The 16,232-nt window shown below is 41.1% G+C and overlaps 1 pseudogene; it reads left to right on the forward strand.

Moving 5' to 3' along the window:
* The first annotated feature begins 14,226 nt into the window (after positions 1 to 14,226).
* Positions 14,227 to 14,746, forward strand: LOC124103389 (transcription initiation factor TFIID subunit 9-like; annotated as a pseudogene).
* Positions 14,747 to 16,232: the final 1,486 nt, after the last annotated feature.

Below are 16,232 nucleotides of genomic sequence, written 5' to 3' on the forward strand. Positions count from 1 at the left end.
CATCATGCCTTTGAATCTCCAGAATTTTGAGCTATTCATTTGTTTGTTTTGAGTCAAGGTTCACTATGTTTTCCAGGTTGGTTTTGAACTCTTAGGCTCAAGTGGTCCTCCTATCTCAGCCTTCTGAGTTGTTGAGACTACAGGCAAGAGCCACTGTGCCCAGTTAATTTTTTTTTTCCTTTTCTTTCATTTTTGTGGTACTGAAAAGAGATTGAGGATAAGGGGAGTGGTTTTTAAATTAGGTGGTCATCTTAATTTTAATTTCACAAAGATATGGATATTCTTGTAGAAATTAACATAGACAAGTGAAACTATAAACATAGATATAGGCATAGAAAACAGATAAATGTAGATGTAAACAATTCAAGATGAAGTACTATGTGCCATGTACTGAGCTAAGGTGTGTCATACTCACTGATCTATCAACCTTCCCCCAAATCTTTTGATATGATTATTACCCATGTGCAAATGAAAAACTTAGTTTCAGAGGCTTCAAATAACTTGCCCAAAGTCACTTAGCTATAAATTGCTACATTTTACATGTGTTGTATATAATAAAACATGTAATATTGCTTTTCTTGCATGAAAATATTCTAAATAAGAATAGGAAGGTAAATCATCATGTATTCTGATTTTCAGGAAAGGAAATATATATTCATTTTAAATATGTCCTAAAAGGGTATAGGTCCTTCATATAGTTAAATTACACAGCCATAAATTCAGTGAAATAATTGAACATGAACAGATCTCCAAGATATACTGTTATTCGAAAAAACAAGGTGTAAAAACCATAGCATATATGAAAATGGATGGTTTTTTCATATGTGTGCATGTGCATAAGTTATCTCCTAAAAGTTATGAAAAACGTTGGTAATAGTGATTGCCAACCTCTGTTGGATGAGTGATGAGTCAAGGTGAGTAGGAGGGAAGCTTGCTTTTAACTATATATACTTTTCATAACTCTTGAAACATTTCATATATGCATGTATTATATATTACAATAAATTTATTTTTAAATTTTGAAAATAGAAAAATTAATGCCAATATGATATCCAAAGCTGTTCACAGAATAATCTTATAGAATTAGATCTTTTAATCAACAATATATTCAAATTTTGAGAGAGATTTCATTAATGTGTGATCACAATGAAAACTGATGTTATAATAAACTTGAACTTTTCATAATTGTTGACACATAATCCTCTACAAAGAATGATAAACAATTGGGAAATACCTGAGGAGTAGAAAGTAAGCCCACAAACAAACTGAAAGATGTAGTTAAAAACAGCAATTCTCTAAGAGAAATTTACAGAATGATAAGATCCCAAAAGCTGATATAAGCATAATAGAATAAAAAATTTGAACTTCTTTTTTCAAACCTTTCCTACTATATAACATTTTCCCTTCAAATTTTCAAATCTCCTCTGAGATTCTACAAACTAACATATTATTCATGAGAAACAGATGAGGAAATGTCAAGTTACAAGAATTCCAAATATCACTATTATACTGTTATTTAAGGTATTTTAAATATGAAACACAGTATATACTAATTGTTTGCCCTTTTGAGTCATAAAATGTAAATTTTTAGATGTCATAGGTATGTCATCTAAAGAAGTTTTACCTGATTCAAATGCATGCCTCTACACTGAAATAGAAGGTGGAGTCCAGGGCATAACCTTAGTATAATCTACTGGAAATCAGACCTGTTATTAGCCATCCTTGGGTATCACCACTTACTGTTCAATATAATTGCAGCTTAGAAAGCATTTATCTGGCAGTAAAAAGCTTTTTATATATTATATGTGTCAGCTTTGTGTAGTTAGTCAGATCTGTAATTAACTTCTCTTCATAAAAAGCTTTGAGGAAGAATGTAGGTGTACAGGTAATGAAATCATGACAGGTTGATGCTCTGTATCATTTTGTAGGCTAGTTAGTTACCAGGAAAAGAAAGGTACCAGGTCAACATAAAATGGAACAAATAATTGTCTTTAATTTCTGAGATTATTTCAAAATAAATAAATAACTATGGTTGATGTACACTGACTCTATAGAAATGTGAGTTCTTCACCTTCAGACTTTATGCACAGTATTGAAGCTGCCATTCCATTTTCTCTCTTCCTGAGGGAGCAGGTGGATTGAAATGTCTGCCTACACTGAAAAATGTACACATTTAGAGCAGAAATTTCCTCAGCATAAAGCTAATTTAATTGGGCTGAATAGAGACTCTTTTAACTATACCATCATTAGCATCTGTTGTAACCGCACAACTCAAATACCGTTGAATCCTTTGCTGTGTTCTATGAATTATTAAGTGGAGACTGCTGACAACTATTTTATCTTCAGGAAAAACTTTATTTGTCTTTAGTAGCAGTTAACCAGATTGTAAGATGAAGAAAAAAACACTTGGAATTTGGGTCAAGAAAACCCAAGGGACAATGTGACTCATTAACAAGTGGTTAGAATAAGAGCAAAATAAGCTTCATCTGGAATATACAAGAAGGAAAAAAGAAGAAGAAGAAGAAGAAGAAGAAGAAGAAGAAGAAGAAGAAGAAGAAGAAGAAGAGGAGGAGGAGGAGGAGGAGGAGGAGGAGGAGGAGGAGGAGGAGGAGGAGGAGGAGGAGGAGGAGGAAATTTTCCATTAGAGTTGTTTCAAAACAGAGAGGAAAGATATTAAAAAAGGGTCCCTTTGACAAAACATAAATATTGAGATGGGAATAACAGAATTATAAAAGATGTTCTTTCAAAATTAAAAATACAAAGGATCTTCAGTTAGGGAACTATATTAGTCATGTATCTAAACAATATATATGAAACAAGAAAGCCTGTATCTGAAAAAATGCTTGAAAGCTTTATTATTCACAGATGAACCTGTTACTTCAGTTACTATGTATGCATAGTAGATGCATACTGTGTATGCATAGTAGATCCTCTGAGCCCACTTTTCCCGTAAATCCTGTGCAGATGTACATTAGTGATGGAGGAATCATTTTTTTCTACCCACTCCAATGTAACATGATGATGTCTAGATACCATCACACAAAGAAGGCTTATCTGAGGAGAACATAGATACAAACAAGGGCATCCGATTTTGCTCAAATTACTAGCCATTTGGTGCTACTAGGTCATCCCTGACTGAATAGATATCAACATCGTTCTACTGATATAAGACAAGATGATGGGAAGAATATATAAGGCACGTTAATAATATTCTTTTCTGCATGCTATGGAAGGAACGTGTATTTGCTGGGAGCAGATATACAGTATACTTAGATATGCCAAGCACTTACAGCCCCAGGTACAGAATGGTAGTATTTGACTAGTTTCCCACATTACATGGGAAAGACTAGTTACAGACAACTAGAACAGGGAGTGATTCACATGGTCCAGACTTAAGAGTCATGGAGATATTAGTATGTGAGATGACTTTGGATATATGAGAACATTGAGAGAGTTTGGAAAATTTGCCTTAATTCAAAGCCAGAATTTAAAAGATTAACTTTGGCCCAAAGTAAGCAAGATGTATTCAGAAAATAACAATAAAGCCAATGGTTGTAGTCTATTGGCTAGAGAAGGGGGAGAAGGCCAGTTTGGAAGAACAATCAATATGAAATATAGATTCTGGATTTTTTTCTTATTATTAAACACCATAATTGGAAGGTCATGAATAAGGGAGAATAAATCATGTGTAAGTGTGAATTTTAGCTACATAAAACATCCCTGAAAAATTACATTTGTTACAAAAGCATCACACTTGACCACAGGTCACATCCCCATGTAGACATGGTTGAAAAAACTAGAAGTGAGCTGAAAAGCAACCTAGAGGGGAAAAAAAAATCACAAACTCTCAAACTAAGAGCACCCCAGTTACCATTAGAAAACTGACTCTCAGAGCCTTCTCACTTTTTTCAGAGAAAATTCAATTTCTCTCTCCATTGCAGATTAGAAGCAAGAATTAAAAGGGTAGCTTCTAGACTCAGGCATTCTGACAGATGTAATATGTGTAGATGACAGTCTGACAATGACAAAGGAAGCAAAAAAAAAAGTATTAAGAGCAGCCATAAATTGAGAGATGCATGTAATTGTTTATTGAAACAGAGATAAATTATCTCAGCAGAAAAAAAACTTCACTCAATTATTTAATACTTTATTTTTACTCTCTAATAATTTTAATATAATACAAACTTATATGGTAGAAGATTATCCAAAAGAGAATAGCTTAAAATTTTGCAAAAAAAAGGCAAATTTTTCTCTTATTTTCTGACCAATTTTAGATGTTATATCCTTTTTCTTAGTTTATCAATACATGTGATTATGCTTACATAAGACACATAATATTTTTTAAGAGAGCTGAATGAAGGGTATTGTATAACTACGATATCTTCCTTGTAATATTGTAAGCTTTGCAGGGAAATGACAAACTTTTAAATAACAATGTTTAAAGGCATATGTAGTCTAAGAAATGTCTTTTTTTTTTTAACCAGGCAGATTTCTTGCCAACACAGTTCTTTTCTCATTGATTTCATATCATACAAACTGGTCTAAGTGAGCATATAAAAATGGAAATTGTGAATACAATCCTGATATGGCAGTCATGCTTTGTTGCCTTTCTGTATTAACCATTAACCCAGAAGAACTGAATGTGCTAAGGTCTAGTCTAGAGTCTAGCATTTGTACTTTGAGTATCCAGATCCAAGTCCAAATGTGGCTGAGAAACAGGTGAGAATGGCGTCATGCTGTGAGAATCTGGAACCAAATCTTATGATGCCTAAAATTAGCAAGGAATAATAATCATAATCAATGTATTTTGAATGATTATTATGCCTGGCACCATTCTAAGCTTGTTTCTAAGATTAAACTGTTTGGCTTTTTTTTTTAAAGAAAAAAGCTCTATCAGGCTTTTTTATTATTCCTATTATAAATATAAGGTATTTATGGCTAAGTAACTTGACCATTATCACAAATCTAGAAAGCAGAGACTAAATTCAAAAGCATTTATATTACATGGGAACTCTTTGGTACCTCAATTGGGATTTCCCTTTCTATTAATTATTATACTTAATAAAATCCTATGATTTATTTTAAAATTGTAAAGCCAAGGGGCTAGGATTGTAGCACAGTGGTAGAGTGCTTGCATAGCATGTGTGAGGCACTGGATTCAATCCTCAGCACCACATAAAAATAAATAAAATAAAGGTTCATCAATAATTTTAAAAAAAAATTTAAATTGTGGAGCCAACATGATGATTTAGCACCAGCATTTCCCTAGTCATCCCTTTCTGCTACTCCAGTTTTATGAAAAAGATAAAGGACAATAAAGGATATTAAAAGAGATCTTCAATATGACTGGGATTATTTTTCCCCAGTACTGGGGATTGAACTCAGGGCCTCACACCTGCTAGACAAGTGTTCTACCACCGAGCTACATCCCCAGCCCTTCAAATGACTTTACATTCTTGGAAAGGTAAATATAGTCATATAGCAACTCTTGAGATTTGGATTGTAATGCTCCCTCACTTTTTCATTCAAGATTCTTTTGGTTTCAAAGGATGAAAACCAACACAACCAACTTAAACTAATGTTAAGTGTTTACCTCCAGCTTCAGGTAGATTTAGGTGCTCAAACTGTAAGACTAGAAAAACGCCACACCACACGACACAGATTACCAAAGAGGTTTTCCACTTTATTACAAAAGGCTGTGTGTTTATATAGGTCTAAGGAGAGGTCGCAGGGCTGAGATAGATAACAGGTCGCCCGTTTATTGGCAAGCTCTTCCATATGTCAGTTCCGGAGCCCAAGAAGTTAATTCTAATTGGGGCTAAGGCTTCCCACCAGCAGGGTTTGAACGTTGGAGCCGGCGGGAACGTTTCGCGCCAGTGAAAAAAACAAAGAGGAGAAAGGGGGTCGTTAGACGCCATGCTGGGGTTTTTCTCTGGAGTGCTACTGCCATTATATGTTTTCCCAACATTCCTCCCTTTTTGTTTTCTTAGGAATTGGGGCGTCGTTAGTCAGATCTGGCTGCTTCTGGATGTGCAGGGGCGGCATAGGGCCTAGAAGGGGAAGTGGAGGAATGTTCGGGGGGGCAGGTCTGGGTATATCATGGCAACCAGAAATAAAACCCAGTGGCTATAGACAGCTACTTCCGTAGGGGTGAAGTCTATGAAAGTTCCCTGAAACCACAAGTCATCAATGGCGTCGAACCAGTCCTGGATGGAGGAGATTGTTAGTATCAGCCACTGGTCCTGTAACAGAGACTCTAGGAAATATTGGAAGTGTTGCCTTGACATGGCTTCACCAGCACCTGAAGAAGATCAGAGCAAACAAAAGCAGGATGAAGATAAAAATTAAAGCAAATGTCAGTTTTTGGCAGAAGTTCCATGTCAGGGGACTGACAGAGAAGAGGCCAAGGGCCATAAGGAGGCTTAAAAGGACATAAAGGCTTAAAAATCCAGGATGGCAGATTAAGAGATTCTCCGGGCTCATTGTCTTCCGCTGTCCGTTGCATTCCATCGCACCTTGTAGTGAGCTTCAGCAATGAGTGAGCTGTTCTCTTGAAGATGTTGGGGGCTCATCGGTCATCAGAGGCTGGTAGTACCTAAGCAGAGGCTGGCTGAAAATTTGGTTAGAGATCTTCCGTAATTGGCCCTGTAGGAAGCAAAGCAAACAGGGCAGGAACAGACACATCAGGAAAAGAAGACATATGGGCCCTAAAAGAGGCAACAGCCATGATAGGAAGTGGGCTAAAAAGAAGGTGGCAAATGGGTTTTGGTTTGGTGAATTTTTCAAAGAGGTAGCCAAGTTGGTGAGCTTGACTACATTAGTTTCCACAAGGCCTGATTCGTTGATGTAGTAACAGCATTCTTCCCTCAAGAAAAGACAGGTTCCACCTTTTTCGGCTGTGAGTAAGTCTATAGCTCGTCGATTTTGAAGAGTAACTTGAGCCAAGGATGTGACCTGCCTTTGTAAAGATGCTAGAGATTCTGCCGTAGAAGTGAGCGCTTGTTCAAGTTTAGAACTTAAGTCCTGTACAGCCCATAAGGAGTGTCCTAGAGCTCCACCAGAAATTCCGGCTCCCGCTACAGATACAGCCAGTGAGAGACCCACCAGTATTGGAAGGGAAGCAGCCCGCTTATTCTGCACTGGGGGAGACAAGAGGGCCTGCACTTCAGCTGGGGTATAGAGAGTCAATAGTGGGACAAGCGTCACCAGTATACATGGGGTATAGGTGTTGGTGAATAAGGTAGTGATGAGAGAACCATTACACCAGAAGAATGAGCCAGGTGGTGCATAGAGGGTGAAGTTAAAGGTGATGTTAGAGTGGCAAAACTTTGGGAGACACCCAAGCCCAGGAGGCAGCACTGGGGAATCACAGTATGGTTAGACTCCTTGGGCTCCCATAATGGAGCGTCGGGTGAAAGGGTTTGGAGAGAATGGCGGACAGATGGAGTGGAGAAATTTGAGAGGTCAGAAGCCGAGAAATTCAAGGGAACCGCTGCAAGCAAAGGTCGAGTCAGAGAGGTGCATAAGTAGCAGTCAGTTGGTATGATGGTGGGGAGGGTTAGATTTAAGAAGGTTACAGTTTCAGTAGCCATGAATACTGTGGTGGACTCCCGACATTAGGCTCATATGGATCCTGTATGGAGTCTAACAACTGCTGTTTAGAATGCTTTAAGAGGAGGACGACGATGTCCCCTGGAAAATGGTGATGACTGTGAAAATACCACTTAGAAGAGTGGGAGTCATGGTGGAGTATGGGCGGTTACGCGAGACAGGCGAAGCTTTAGAGGATAGTTAGGATGTGGAGAGCAGGAGTAAAGGGGAGGTCTAGGAGGTGACTCTTAAGGCTCCTCTGGGGTAGTCTTGTCATCAGCAAGTGGGGCGGCCTCCTGGTGATATGGCTTCAACAGGATTCCTCAGTTTGATCTGCTATGAAGCATAGCATTGCTGAACATAAGTGGGATGAGGTGGCCCAGTTGAATCCAGTAACATTAAGGGCCCGATTACAGTCAGTGAAAGGCCAATCGCCTTGGCCCATAGACTGAGAGCGGATGGTGCCATCCCGTTGCCATGTCGCTTGGATGTAGATTGGGATAGAAGCTTGAGAGAGATTAATGATTAGTAATAGGAGAGGGTTGGCGAGAAACTTTGAGTTTGGTGGGCCCCAGCATGGTGGAAATATGACTGTATGGGGTCCTGTCCTGCAAGGTTTCAACGACTGAGAATGTAGCTCTTGAAATAAAACTGCATCACCTGGCTGAAGAGGGTCTGATTTAATTCCCGATTGTGCTGGAACAGAAGTAACAGTGCAGGAAGACACCGGTCTGCGTGTTCTCTTAGGAGTTTGTATAGAAGCATGAGATAGGGCAGGTGGGACACAAGGGGGGGAGGAGTGACAGGAAAGTTTTAGTTGATTAAGAAAGGCATCCATAGAACAGCTCAAAGGGGCTAAGGCCTGAGGGGGCTCTAGGAGTTGCCCGAATTTGGGTGAGGGCCAATGGCAAAAGATTGGGCCAGGACAGTCTGTGTTTAATAGCAAGTTTAGTGAGATGATCCTTGAGAATGCCATTAGGCCTCTCAACCTTACCCGAGGATTGGGGTCAGTGGGGGATGTGGAGCTTCCAAGTGCTGTTAAGGCCTTTGGAAACTAGTTAAACAATCCGAGAAGTGAAGGCTGGACCATTGTCTGACTGGATGGAGGCAGGAAGTTCAAACCTAGGAATGATCTGCTTAATGAGGATGGAGGCAACAGTGTCAGCAGTTTCCAATGGTGTCAGCAGTTTTCCTGGAGGTAGGGAAGGCTTCTATCCAACTATAAGAGAGTGCTATCCCCAAATTACAAACAGTTAAATCCTATGTCAAGGTCTGACCAAAGTGGTAGGGACTGTCCCTGAAGCCTTGGGGTAGGCCTGTCCATGTCAGCTGTTTAAACCTAAATAATGTAAGGTCTTCCCATGTGAAGGCAAGGAGGTAATAAGAGTCAGAATGCAAAGGCACTGTAGAAAAGCCAGCTTTAAGGTCCAGGACCGTAAAGTCAATGGTCAAAGGGGGATATGAAAAAGAAAAGTATGAGGGTTGGAAACCGAGTGGATGGGAATAACTGCCTCATTAATTAGGCGGAGTTCCTGGACTAAGCGATAGGCTCCGGAGGGTTTGCGCACCGGCAGTATGGGGGTGTTGCAGGGGGAGTCAGTAGGAATAAGGAGTCCCTGGGCCAGCAACCGGTCTATAATGGGTTTAAGTCCCTCCCTATGGGTTTTGGAGATAGGAAATTGGGAACACAAGGAAGTTTAGTTTGGTGTTTCAGCTGGGTATGGACTGGCTTGTGGTGGGAGGCAATAACCAGCATGGAGATGTCTCAGACCTAGGGATCAGGGGGCAATGGCACAGTAGGTACTGTCAGGTCATTAGAGAGGGTAAGAGTTAAAGGCCAAAGGAGATGGGTGGTAGTATTCTTGGGGTGTAATTGTAACATCTCTGCCTAGGAGAGGAACTGACAGGATGGAATGACCAGAATAGTGAGTGAATGGGTGTCCCTCCAGGGCACAGGCCAGCTTTACAGTTCTGTCTGGGGAGAAGGGTTTGTTATCAATCCCCATAACTGAGACCTGGGAAGGAAACAGAGGCCTAGAATGGGCAGGCAAGACAGAATAGGTAGCCCCCGTGTCCACAAGGAAGGTTATGGACTTACCCGCTGCCTGGAGCATTATCCTGGGTTCGGAGAGGGCTGAGGGGGTCTTTGAATCTGGGCTTCTTCAGTCTTCTGCAAACCCCAAAAGTTCAGGAGAGGGGACTGCCTGACTGGTCATACCCCCTGCGTAGAGGCGCCAAGGAAGGACCAGCCAGAGGCAGTCAATCTTCCAATGTCCTGTCTGCTTACAGGTGGGGCATGGCCTGGAAGGAGGCCGTGGGTTTGGGCATTGGCGAGCCCAGTGACCTTCGCATCCATATTTGAGGCGAGCCTCTGGTGGAGAGGAATGCTGGTTCCCCTCTGAAACTTGCTGGAGATGTAGGCCTCAGGGCTGCTGCCAAGGCCTGAGTTTGGGGTGTTACCTTCTTTTCTGCAAAGGAGCCTGCTTTAAAAGCCATTTCCACCAGATCTCAGATAGGGGTCCGATAGTCCTCCTCAGCTCATTTGAGCTTTTTCTAATATCATGAACCAATTGAGTAATGAAATGGGTTGCTAACACTGTAGCCCTGATGGTCAATATCTAGCTTAATATATTTGGTTAGGGCCTCTGTAAGACGGTTGAGAAATAAGGATGGATTTTCATCAGGGTTCTGGGTAATGTCCTTTAGTTTATCAAAGTTAACTACCTTATTAGAAATTGCTTGCATGCAGTCCCAGTTAGATTCAGTTATGGGACATGCACTCAGACTATCCCTTCAGCACCAGCTACTTCCCTGACAGAACAAAGGAACTGTGAGTTATCTGATAAAAGGGATCAGTGGGACACTGACAGGAGAAGAGAGGCATGAGTAGGGGGAGGGGAAGGGCTTATCAGTAGAAGAGGCGAGCAGAGTTGGGGGAGGGGGAGAGGCTTGGAGAGATCCCACCCATTGCAGCCAGGTGGGACCCATCCTGCCTGCCCGTTGGAACTGGGCAGCAAAGGGAGGGCTCGCGCGAAAGCTGCTGTCGCGCAAGGAAGGTGAAGGACGGCGGCTAGCCCGCCGGCTGAGGTGGGATCCCGAGGCCTCTCCAAGCCGCCGAGGGCGCACTGCCGGCCGTTTTGCCCGCCGCACCGGGAAGGTGGAGCACCAGCGCACGTGTCTGGTGGCCAGGCAGACTAGAAGCGCGCAGGCAGAGCCACGGGGGAGGGGGGGTGGCGGCAGTGGTGGCGGCGGCGGCAGAAGCAGACAGGAAGAAAAGGGAGGGGAGGGGGATGTCAACGCAGAAGAGGAGGGAAAGTGCACAGGCAGGGCCGCGGGGGCGGCTGCCACAGGGAGAGGGACGCAGACGCTGTACCACTGGGAGGGAGAACAGACATGTAGAGCAGAGGGAAGGGCGCAGAGGGGAAGGTTGGGAACAGAGAGCAGAAGGCAGGATGGGGGGGGCGGGGGGGGATGGGAACTCTTTCTACCCTTTCAGGCGCCTGCAATAGTTAAAAGGTCCCAGAGGAAATTTGGATCTAACGAGGGAGGCTTCTGGAGGCCAATGATTGTCATTATCTAGCGGATATATGGGCCAATCTTGGGTACAGAATCTGATAAGGATTTTGGGCTTGAGATCTGGGGAGAGAGAGTGTAGCCAAATTCTTAAGGAGACACTTGAGTGGTGAGGCTTCCGGTATAGGCGAGGAGGCACCCGTGGTTAAAGAGTGGAGGAAGGGACAGAAAAGGGAGAAAAAGAATTAACCCAGGGGGCTGGGGATGTGGCTCAAGCGGTAGCGCGCTCGCCTGGCATGCGTGCGGCCCGGGTTCAATCCTCAGCACCACATACAAACAAAGATGTTGTGTCCGCCGAAGACTAAAAAATAAATATTAAAAAAAAAAAAAAAAGAAGAATTAACCCAGGCCGTAGAGGCTTCCTGGAAGCCTAGAGCAGATGGAGGATCACCTGGGCGTCCCTGAAGTGACCAGTCCACTGCGAGTAGGCACAGAGGGCACAGCTCGGTCGTCACCGATGAAGTGCAGTCTGTGTGACCCTGTAAGGTCCAGACCACGGGCACCTGACGTCAGGAAAATTTTTCTACCAGAACGAGAGAATCAAGGAAGGAAAGACTGAGCCCCAGCAGAATGCAGCTCCGGGCCAGAAGTTCAGCTCGGGGCTGAACATAGCTCTGGCGGGGGGAGGAAGAGACCAGGGAGCCTCTCTCGTGTAAACCTAGAAGCCTCACGTCCCAAAGGGAAGCGGGTCTCCAGAGGGTCCACTGTGACCAATGAAGGTCTTAGTGGGGTGTATTCCCTCCTCCCTACCGGGCGTCAGGAGCGTGCCGGACGATCACAGTCCGTCTCCTGCTGGGAGTCCGAAGGGAGTTGGCGAGCCAGGGAGGGGGGAAACGTACCTAGGCCAGATCAGTGGTGGGTGCAGGCAGCCCGCGCCCAAAAAGACAGACAAGGGCAAAATGTGTCGTTGGTGACGGTGGTGGCAGAGACGGGGCTCAGTTTGTCGAGCACACCATCTCCCGGGTTTCGGCACCACTGTAAGACTAGAAAAACGCTGCACCACACGACACAGATTACCAAAGAGGTTTTCCACTTTATTACAAAAGGCTGTGTTTACATAGGTCTAAGGAGAGGTCGCAGGGCTGAGGTAGATAACAGGTCACCCGTTTATTGGCAAGCTCTTCCATATGTCAGTTCCGGAGCCCAAGAAGTTAATTCTAATTGGGGCTAAGGCTTCCCACCAGCAGGGTTTGAACGTTGGCGCCGGCAGGAACGTTTCACGCCAGTGAAAGAAACAAAGAGGAGAAAGGGGGTCGTTAGACGCCATGCTGGGGTTTTTCTCTGGGGTGCTGCTGCCATTATATGTTTTCCCAACACAAACAATATACAGTTTATATATTCTTAACCTTCTATCTAAACTTTCCCCCATATTGCTTTCATTCTGAAGCTGACTTATGTGATTAAAATAATAATAATAATAAAACTACTAGAAGGTCTGGTTTTAGCAACCGCCCCCCAAAAAAGAGAGTTTCTCTTCTCAAGGGTCCAGCACAAAGTCCAAGCCTGATGTTCATGGCTAACTGTCCTGCTTGGTCATAGGCCTATTCTAAAACTACTCTCTATAGTCAGGACATATATTTCTCTCAGTTGTTGTATACCAACTGATACCACTGGTCACCGTGACGAATCCTTGCACCCCCAAATGCTGAAGTATACCACCAGAGAAGCACACTGAGGCAAGTATAGAGTAGAAAGTAAAAAGCTTTATTAAAGGATAGCAGAACAGACTATCCCCCTTCCCCAGAAGGGGATCAGAAGGCAGAATCCATGGGATGGGGAAGTCTCATCCCTTTTATATCTAAGATTTTCTTTTTATCCCCCTACATTCTTGTCCTTTATCTTGCTTATTTCCCTTTATCCTGCATGTGATGGGGGATGCAGGTGGGAAGGTCAAAAAATGGAAAGCAGGTGGGCCAAAGCCACCGGGAGTGATCCCAGAAGGAAGGGCCTAAAGTGAATTGATAAGCACCTCTCTATCTGCTGGGAGCTGCTTCATTAACGGTTCTGGGAACATTAACATTTCAATCTCCCAGGTGTAGTTTCTGATTTCCCCCGGACTCAGATAGGACTCCATTTTCTTTATTAGATTGCGCTCCAGTTTTCTCTATTAGACTCTATATCAGACCCGATTTACCTAGCTACACCAACTACCTGTCTTTAAGTCTGGCTTCACAACCACTAACTCTAAGGAATAGGTCAACCCCAACTGAAGCATGGGCTTCAGATGAACCAATAAAGAGGGTGGTTGCCCAAAGGAGTTGATTTTACCCCAAGATAGGGATATGGATGCTAGAATAAACTATTCCTTGGAATATCAGAAGAATAAGTTGCCATCTTGTCACATGACCTAGAACATTTTGGGTTCTTCATCAAAATAATTTCCCCACGATGAACTAAAAACTGTGCTGACTCAAGCAAGGCAAGGATGAGTGAAAAAATATTAACAAGGTATCACTGAAGTATATCAATGCAGATTATAAGACATCACATCAGCAATAGAAAACTCAGACTATGGCAGTGAGAAATGTGACTATTTGGGCAAAGGCAACCTTTAGCATAGAGGATAAAGGCATTGCTATCAAACACTGCCACAACAGTCCACAGATGAAATTCATATGGGCAATGCTTATTGTGAAAATAATTGCAAGTCATGCATATAGCTGACTTTGTAGCTTTACAAATATACTGAGAACAATGTTGTCAGAATAATATCTTTAAATGACAAGAATACAGAATGAAGATAAATTATGAAAAGGCTTCCATATTCTCCTACGCTGAGTTATTCTAATTTGATTTAATTTGTAATGCTGCATGTTTCCATTCATTAAAATTTGTAGTCATTTAATTCAGATAAAACCCCACTTATACTGTGCTAACAAACTTCATTTGTAAGTCAGTGCTTGAAAAGTTAGAGACTGAAAACTGCTCATACTATCACAGAGGAGGACCATGTTGTATCCAAACATTTGGCTCAAGTACTGAAAAGGTTAGAAAACCACACAATCAGGACTGAAATACATTAATGTGGGTGATTTAGCTTGAGAAGTTTGATCATTGACTATCATGGAGTCTGGCAAGAGGGCTTCTCCCAAAAGCATGCCAAAAGATGCACAGATGATGGCGCAAATCCTGAAGGATATGGGGATTACAGAATATCAGCCAAGAGGTCCAAATCTGATACTGGAGTTTGCCTTCCAATACATAACCACAATTCTAGATGATGCTTAAATTTATTCAAGCCATACTAAGAAAGTTACTGTCAATGCAGATAATGTGTAATTCAATTGGCAAACTAGTGTCAAGCTGACCAGTCTTTTACTTCTTCCCAGAGAGATTTCTCAGTTTCGTAGTTAAGTGCTGGTTCAGTTACTAGCGAACCAAATACTGCCACACCAGGCACACCATACTCACAAACCATGCCTGTCTCAAGTAAAGTGGGAATTTCAATGTTTCTCACAGGGCAAAGGTTTGCAGTATAGATGCCTACTCCACAGTCCTCTGCTTTAAAAGCCTGCAAAACATTCTTATTACCACTAATATGGTACCATAACAAAATACTGCCAATGAATCATCAAATGCATGAAAGGAAAAGAAAAATGTGAAGAAGATGGTGATGATGGATGACCATGATAATTTGTAATCAAGCTTTGATGTATGTACCCTGCATACTTTGTCTTAAATTCATTGTACTGAAATTAAAAATGCATGTTGGATTTTTTCATGTTGTGTTTTAGAAAACTTCTTAAATAGTATTTAGTGAGTAAATAATAGTTACTATTTTTCTCTATTGAAATGTTGGATTTTCTTTAAAAGGATCAGTAATGGTTTTTTACCGGAGTTTATGTTAAAAAAAAAAAAAAAGTTGCTCATTATTTGAAAAAAGAAGGAAAGAAAATTCATTAAAAATGTCATCTGGGTTTTAAAACTGGCTATTGAGTATTAATCAAGTTATACAAATGTGCTTGGCACAGTGCAAGCACATTGTAAACAATGAATAGATTAAAAGTGTTACTATTAGTTATAATGTGATATGTATAACAAAATAACCAAACTCATATTTAAATAAAAAAATTAAAATTAGGCTAATGGGTATTTAGAAAAATGATAGGAATACTCAGTAAGGTACTATGAAAAATTAAAGTACCAAACTAACTCACTTCAATAAAGATATTTAATATTCTTGTGCTTAAAGACTATTGTTATTAAAGAAGTTAGGGAATTATTTTAATGCTTCAAAACAGAATATTATTTATTATAATTTTAATATGGGATTCTACATACTAGCAAAAACAAATCAAATGTCATTAGTAAAACCAGATTCATATAAATGGAAATAATATTATATGAATTGTTTTTTATTTACCAAGAACTTTTCAGAATTTCTCTTTCCACATACTTACATCTGGATGCAATTCCATTTAGCAATTGAAGACACAGTATATTGCTCTTACCAAAAAAGGAACTGTAATGGGGACAGAACCATAACTGAACTTACATCTTAAGTATTTACACTCTTCTCTTTGCAGCCTGAATATTCTATGCCTCAGCACTGTTTTGCAGACAAAATACCATCCAGGATTAGTAATGCAGATACTTCTTTTGAAATAGATTATAAGTTCTTTTTGTAACTTGTATAACTTCTCAGTAAAGGCAACTTCATTTAAGAATTGATTCCATGGATCTCTTGTTGAATAATCTAATGCTAATTTTAATTTTTTAAATTATGTAAATGTAAACATATATAACTGCTATTATTTATCTGAACACTTTTATTTTAGTGATATCTTTGTGGGGAATTTTTTTTTCAATTGTTGATAGATCTTTACTTTATTTATTAATTTATTTATATGTGGTGCTTAGAATCGAACCCAGTGCCTCACACATGTTAGGCAAGCTTTAGTTGGGCTAGGTATGTAGCTCAGTGGTAAGAGCATTTGCCAAGCATGTGTGAGGCCATGGGTTTGATCCCCAGCACCACAAATTTTTTTAAATAGAATTAATTAATTTAAGCAAAAAACAAAGTCCCAATCCTCAATGAAATTGTATTATGCTTGACAAAGACAGGCAAT

Source organism: Marmota monax, unplaced genomic scaffold (assembly GCF_021218885.2).
Source record: "Marmota monax isolate L192 unplaced genomic scaffold, Marmota_monax_Labrador192_F-V1.1 WCK01_AAM20220418_F8-fsc00006, whole genome shotgun sequence".
Taxonomy (NCBI): domain Eukaryota; kingdom Metazoa; phylum Chordata; class Mammalia; order Rodentia; family Sciuridae; genus Marmota; species Marmota monax.